We start from the raw sequence: 7740 nt of genomic DNA on the forward strand, positions 1-7740 counted from the left end.
GCCTCTGTCACTGCCTGCCCCACTGCCTCCACACTGCCTGTTCCCCACCACCCCTCCACTGCCTGCCCCATTACTGCCCCCATGCAATAATGTAATGAAATTTCAACAGTACTCAGTTCATCAAATATCACACTTGCATCTTATTTTTAATGAATATCAGACAACTTACAAATCACATGAACTGCCTGTTTTTCTCTTTACTGTGTGCCTCATTGATAGCAGAGGCATCTATTGCAGAAAGTTGTGTGGCAACTGTAGGCTAAATGTGGCCAGAAAATCACATTGTGTGGCTGCACCATCAGCTCCTTCTGCTTTTACTTTTTTCTCTTCCTCAAAAGAATAAATTTAATCCTGGTTGTACTCTAGAAACGAATAATTTTAAAGCCAAAAAAGATAAAAACATACTTTGTATTTAAAGCCCCCCCTGGACTTGAACATCTATCCTTTTGCCGATAACAAAACATATATATATATATATATATATATATATATATAAGCTTTTCTCTATAAGACATTATTTAAGGCTTGAGTCTTTATGTATGTAACAATGGAGGCATCTACACAAGATGCTAAAAGCACAGCAGACTAATTCTACTGCATATTAGCATGTCACAGTAAAAGCCATACTAATGCAGTAACGCTCAGTAGAATTAGTCTACTATGCATTAGCGTCACATAAAAGGCATGCCAGTGCTACTGCGCAGTAGCACTGATTATGGCACATTAAGTTTAGTACCTGGTATAACAGGTACTAAACTTAATGCGCCATAAGTCTGGTGCATTAATGCATGTGTATATGTGCCCATTGTATACTTTAGAGCAAAGCCTTATTTGTGTAGGCATACTTAACACATTCACAGAACTCCTGCAGTGGGTATATACCATGTAGCAATATTTGATTAGATTGTACAAGAAGAGATCTTCCAGAAAAAAATGACAAACTTCAATTTGCTTTCTGAGTCATTTAAAAATGTGCAATAGTGGACATACAGTTTTAGGAACAGATGTCTACCTAAACCTCATTGGTTGAAACATTAGAGTAACTATTTCATGTCAATAGATTCTCTCTGTTATCTTTCTTGGTTTTAAACCGGTTGAAATAACCCCCAAAATGACAGTTTAATGACAGGACATTTATATTTCTGGTTACTTTTGAACCAGAATGCTCAAGGTCATCTACATGTGGGGATCCTGGATGCACCGTCCAGCTGTATTATTTATAGACTATACTGGGGAAAATCAAAAATAAATCACAAATAATCTTTACTTTTTTTATTTTTGGAGACAGACTTATAGCAAATTAGAGAAACAAAGTTACAGTCTTCCAAAGAGTTAGGAGCATAGGACTCAAAACTTTAAAACCCCCGTGCAAAGATTTTGTTTGGTTCAGCCCAACATGTGGACAAGCTGGAAGTTATCCAGACTTTTCATTAACTTGAATCCCCTGCAAGCATGTTGGCAAAGTAAGAGGAAATCTCAGACTGAAATAATGGTTCAAATGAAACAGCATAGAGAGCCTCTTCCTGTGCCACGCTGATCACCTGCAAGCCCCATTGACTTCTGAAGAACTCTGCATCTTACAAGAGTAGATCCATTTTAACTCTTAATTAACCAGCTTGATTAATATGGTACTGCATATTTTAGAGATTAATGTACAAAGCTGAAAGTGGGTTGCAAAATATCCGACTCTGCTGAAGGCCCATGTAGTATAGTTTGAAAATGCTCATAATCTGATAAATTTCTTTTCAGTTTGTGAGGAATGGTCTCATAGATTTCAACCAATTTTAATAGAACTAACTGTTCATTAAATGGGATTACCTAACCGTTAGCTCTTATTCAGACCTCTTACAGTGAGCCCTCTTACAACCAGTTGGAGCTAGTTAATCATTAATGTGTTAGATATGAGAAGCATAATTTCAGACCATCAGAATTCACTTTGCAGCAATGCCATTGAATAAATCACAGTCAACAGCACTTTGACAATCCCTACACAGGTGAGGGAGACATTTAGAAATGTTTTACCAGCAGCATTGTACAGACATATTTGCAAACTGCAAAATATTTTTACAGCATGTGAGCTATGAAACAGAGTGCTAACTCTTCATCAACCATGTTATAGCAAAGGCTACTTTCCAGGATGCTTTCCATTGGATAAAGGTGGGTTAATTATTTTATGTGGCATGTTGAATGTTTCTGTGGGTTGAATTAATGTTTTGCTTGAATTAATTAGAGCCATATATTGTTTTAGATAATTCAGGTAAAACAACTACTAGACATAGCCTAACTTACCATATTAGGCCAAATTGTAACTGGTGTGTCAGTGATGACTCTGACAGCACTGTTTCACAAAAAGAGTATTTGGCTCACTCACTGTAGTTGCCTTTTCTAACACACAATAAATATAATCTTTTAAATTTATGCGTAGTAGAAAAAGGAGTAATTAAACCACATGGAGCATCTTTGTAAAATATTAGTGTTTAGGACGTCATTAGGTATAATTCAGGCAGCTCCTGTTATTATAGCAAATGTTACTGGTGGCAAGTGTGATCAAAGAGCAACTCCCAACATATTACAAAGGAGACAACTGTGCAGAATGTGCTATGGATTACGAAGGGGACAGAATCAAATCCTGGACCCTGGATTACAAGTAAGGGTTTTTCCTATTAGATCAAGTTCAGTTTGGTAGATGCAAAACAGTGCTGGGGAAACACACGCAACATCTATTCAATGGCTGCAGAAACAATTACAGGAAATATTCAAAGCTACTTGCATTTCTGTTGCTGTTTCACCCACTGAACCCCTACAACTTTCTCCAGGTGTTCTAAGTATTCACGGAACGGCTGCAGTGTGAAGGCTAATCAGAGAGATTAGAGCAAAAATGGGGAGAAATATGACATCACGGTAACTCACACTTATTGTTGCTAAAATTTACAACTCTTTAATACACCAACTGGACTTTTAGCCCAGCATGAAATGGTACCTTCTGCCAGTTTTTCTGAGTGATCTTGAAAGGAAAGATGTGGTTGAAGACGTATTTCAAGAGAACTAAAGTCGTATAGTTCAAAGAAATCAGTTAATGGTTCACAACAAGGGTGCAGTGAGATCCTCTCAGGGGTGCTGCAACACAAGACATGGCTGTGATGGAGGGCAGGTAGAACTGCCACGAGTACTCCTCCTGCATTAGGGCTCTCTCATAAGTAGTGTTACCAAGTCTTGCAAGAAAAAAATAGTGGCACTGGCTTTAAAAACAAGCCCAACACATGCCCAACCAATTTCAAGAGAAGGGCGTAGGGGTGCTTATCAACCCACAACTCTCAAAAAGTTAAAGCAACTTCAAAAAAACCCAAGCCCAATTCCACTTTATAAGTGGACTTGGCAACGCTGCTGCTCTGCAGCCTAAAGCAGGCGGGAGAGCATCACTGAGCTGTAGCTCTTCCTTGTCCAACCCCCTCTTTTTTCCTTCTAGAAACAGAGGCAGGTGGGACAGTTCCACCTGTCATGTGCACCTCTGTTTCTGGGAGATGCTGTACAGAGTAAGACTGGAAAGGCTGGAGCACAAGCTTGGTTTCCTGTGTGTGCACATGCCATTGCCTTTCCTGGTTATCTGGATGCAGCATCACCTATTGAGAAGCTCTAAGGTAAATTAAGCACAGTGTGTTTCTCAACCAAGGATGCCACCACATTCAAAACAAGTTGTGGAATGGTGCCCAGACTTAAAATGTTGAGAACCACTGATTTATACTTTCTGCACTGAAACATTTTTTACCACTTAAAAATAAAGTGGTTTTCCAGGAGACTTGTATTGATTACAGGATAGCTGGTGGATAACATTGTAATACATTGAATTACTCCCATGCATTTTTCCCTGTTAAAAACCTTTGGCTACCACCCAGTTAAATTTAGTTTCCCAAAATCAACAGATAATGCGAGAGCTAATCAATAATGACCTTTGCTGTTCACAATAACATTGAGGCTAAGGGACATTATACATAAATTGGTATAAGTGATCAGAAACCAGTTCAAAACTGTAACACAACAGAAGTTCAATACATAAACCACTTTCAAAATGGCTGAAACCATTGTAAAATAAACTTGGATGGATGTAGTATCAGACTTAACTGATTTAGGTTTAATGGGTTTATGGAACTTCTGTCCCAGATCCTCTACAGATTCAAGTTAATTCACATCCCAGGATGCTTTGCACCTCCCCCCACAAGTCCCACTTTGTTGTGTGGGTGGGATAGCTTTGGCACAACCTGTCCGCTCTAGCCAAGCAGGGAGGTGTATTTTAGTACCCCAGAGCTTCTGGCTTGGGCCACTGTAGGCATGTGGCTGCAGTTCTGAAATCAAAAGTGAATTTCTGTTCACTTGCTTATTGGTTCAATCTATGCAGCTTGGACTAACCTGCAAAGATTGAATCAATTCACCCTTGGGCTTTTCAACGGTCTGTCTTTAACCTAAAAATCACAGGATAGTTGATAGTACTATTTTTTTCTGGGTCATATATAGTCACTTTCTTTCTCTCTACAAATGTATCCTTTGTATTCATCTCAAAAGCTCTGCAAATCATTCTGAGGAGAAGCCACAGGCCTGACTGCCTCCTCCAGTCTAAAAACGTACAAGGCAATTTCAGACATGGAAGTAATAGGGACAGTATTGTTGCCTTCATGCTCACTAGACTATAATGCTTACCCACACATCTGTGGATCCTTCAACATCAGTGGGAGGTCAGGAGTAACATGTCCTCATGACTCTAGTCCACTGCAACAGCTCTGTCTCTAATGACACTACGCTGACAGGGCTTCCATAGAGGCCAGACATCTAGTGCATAGGTTGGAGCCAAAAGTAAAGAAGAAGGGTAGATGTCTGAGGCATGACTGGTGGTGGTACTAAGAGTGGAAAGGAACTTGTGATGAAGGGATAATGTGTTTTCTCTTCTGCTCCATCTTCTCTGTGCCTCTCTGTCTATCCAGTGCCTTTCAATAGAATGAGTCCCATATATGTGCTAAGTTTTCCATTTACTTTGAGAGAAACAGGGGTTGCATATAGTAGGGGACAGGACACTCAGGATCACCTACACATGGGCTAGGGACAGAAGTTACACATAAACCAGTTTAAGTGATCAGAAACTGGTTTAAACCTGTAACACAACAGAAGTTTAGTACACATAAACCAGTTTCAAAATGGCTGAAAGTGGTTTAAGATAAAGCTGGATGAATGAAGCATCAGACTTAACTGGTTTAGGTCAAACCAGTTTATGAAACTTCTGTCCCAGACCCCTTCCTGGTTTAAGTTAAACCAGGGTCCCTCCAGCATCCCAGCATTTTACAGCCCTGGGGTGTGCTGTGCTGTTGTCTCCAGAGAGCAGCCCTGGTCCCACCCCTCAACTCCCTAGCTGGAGCAGACATGGCTGGCTCACTGCCCTACCCCCCCCCCAGGCAAACCCCTGCTGGAGTCTGGGGCCAGGGAGGGTGGTTAAACGTCTCTTCCCCTGAGTACGGAGATGCCCTGCCCTGCTTGCTTAGTGCTGGCTGCAGCTGTGAACTACAAATCCCAGAGGCACCTGGAAGCAGGAGGAGGAAGTGATGAGCAACTCTGCAGAGTCCTGCTGCTGTGATTGTAGACTGAAAATCTCCGAGAGCTCAGGGACAGCAGGAAGAGGAAGTGAATACACAGCCCATGGCTGGTTACGTACCAGAGAGCCATGCTCTAGTGTCCCCTGACTTCTGACTTGAGCCACTACAGGCATGTGGATGCATTTCCTGAATCAAAAGTGAATATCTGTTCATTTGCTTATTGGTTCAATCTTCGCAGCTTAGACTAACCTGCCAAGACTGAATCAATTCAGCCTTGGGCTACTTAGCCATGGGGACCATCCAATTGTATTGTTGATAGAACAGCTACTGGTACAAGAAAAAATAGCTGGGAATAATGTTTATTTCTTTATTTTAGAAACAAAGTTACTCAGAACAAACTGAAAAGTTACTTCACAACATGTTGTCAATTGTAAGGTGTTTCCTATTCAGAGCTCTAGCTATTTTTCCTCCTCAGGAGAAGCAGTCACAACAGTATGGCTTTATACCAGTGCGCACACATTTCTATCTTAAATGCCATGGCACAAGCTGGTAGAATTTATAAAAGAGTCTTTATGGGGAGAGCTGGTACCAGATCCTTGTGGAATGTGACAAAACACAAAAATGCAAGAAAATACTGTTAGGACTCTAAGCACTAATTACATTTTAAAACAACATCTCTGGGTGGCCTGGATGGGTCATTTTTAATGAGTCACAAATGCCTTTTATATAAAACACACTACTTTTTGTTCTATGTTACAGTTATGATATAGCTCTATTACTATTTACTCTGGCTTAAAAAAAAAGCATAACTAAAAACAGCCATGATCCTGAATTCAATAGCTGCTAAGAAGTATGTGTACATCAGATAGAGACAGGGTCCAACTTAAGCACTTGACCTAGGTCTAACAATATGTATGGCTAGATTTCTTTATTTCTGGGAATCCTAGTGTAAAAAAATGAATTTTCAATTATGTCTTTGCATTTCTAATTGAGCACTCTTTGTTTATCATTTTGCTTGTAACTTTTTCAACCAACTACTCCCTACTTAAAAGGTATTTTCATACTGTACTTTATGAAGCAAAACTCATTATTATTTATTGACACTAATAAATGTTACATTAGGCATTAAAAATACATTATCCATTGCAAAGAAATTGCATGGGAAGATGTTCCTGACTGTTTTGAATGGTGATTTAGAGAGGACTGCTACTGCAGGACATCACGTTCTCTCTTTAAAAGATGGCAAAGCCATTTAATGGTGCTAACCTTTGCAGGGATCTATTATCAACCCAAATGTATGTTTTTTCCTGTTTTAAAAACATGTTCTCAATAGACATTGAAAATAACTTTCTTTCCTGTGAAACCTTTGCGCCAAGAGCTTTATTTCTGGTTCTGCACACCATCTAAAACAAAAATTTGTTAAAAAAAGAAATGCACTGTTACACTTAATGTTTTAAGTAGCATTAAAGTAAAATTTCCAAGTAATCTTGTACCCCCTTCCTCCCCAATGAAAATGAGTCAGCTTTAGCAGTCAGAATATCCTGAATAACACAAGTGGCAGCTTTCCAAATGGTCACCATTTTGATATTAGGCCATCATGTTAAAAAGGTCTGTCAATGAAAGATGTTTGTTCCAAACAAAAACACACTTGAAGTGCTCTCTTAAAAATGAACCAAGTTACTTAACTGAGGCATCAGTAAAAAGAAAAGATTTTATTGTTTTCAACAAGTGAGAAAATAATTATTATTTATATTTTAATAAAACATTTAAAATTAATTGTAAATTATGCCTTGCATTTCTATAAAATGCTGTATCTGAGATCCTAAAGATCTTTCCAGGTATTAATGAAAGCCACTTCAAAATATGATAGGCTAATAGTAATATTCTTGTTTTGCAGAAGGGGAAGTCACTTTCTTGAAAACACTATGCATAACAGCCAGTGGTATGCATTATCAACATATCCCTAGAATTGGTCCCAGAGGTTTATTTCACTACTCCATAACTGTATCCAAGCCAGCATTTACCATGCCTAGAAAGCTAAAATCCTAATCCTTACAATACAGCAATACAGCCATATAGTTCACTATCCTTACTAAACAGTTCTGTTAATCTTTTTTTTTAAAATGAACAGGTGCTATCTACAGACTATCATGGTGGTTCAGCA

General features: G+C 39.1%; 1 protein-coding gene across 4 annotated transcripts in view; it reads right to left on the reverse strand.

The window, feature by feature from the left end:
• Positions 1–7740, reverse strand: part of CALCRL (calcitonin receptor like receptor) — a 122224-nt gene that overhangs the window by 60020 nt on the left and 54464 nt on the right. Inside the window, exon 1 of one of the 4 annotated variants that reach the window (XM_025205324.1) lies at positions 170–303. The exons of the other annotated variants lie outside the window; for them this stretch is intronic. The gene's annotated coding sequence lies outside the window, so the exon portion shown is untranslated. Of the gene's footprint in view, positions 1–169; positions 304–7740 lie in introns of those variants that run through there. 4 annotated transcript variants of the gene reach the window in all.

This window comes from Alligator sinensis, unplaced genomic scaffold, assembly GCF_000455745.1.
Source record: "Alligator sinensis unplaced genomic scaffold, ASM45574v1 scaffold67_1, whole genome shotgun sequence".
NCBI lineage: Eukaryota > Metazoa > Chordata > Crocodylia > Alligatoridae > Alligator > Alligator sinensis.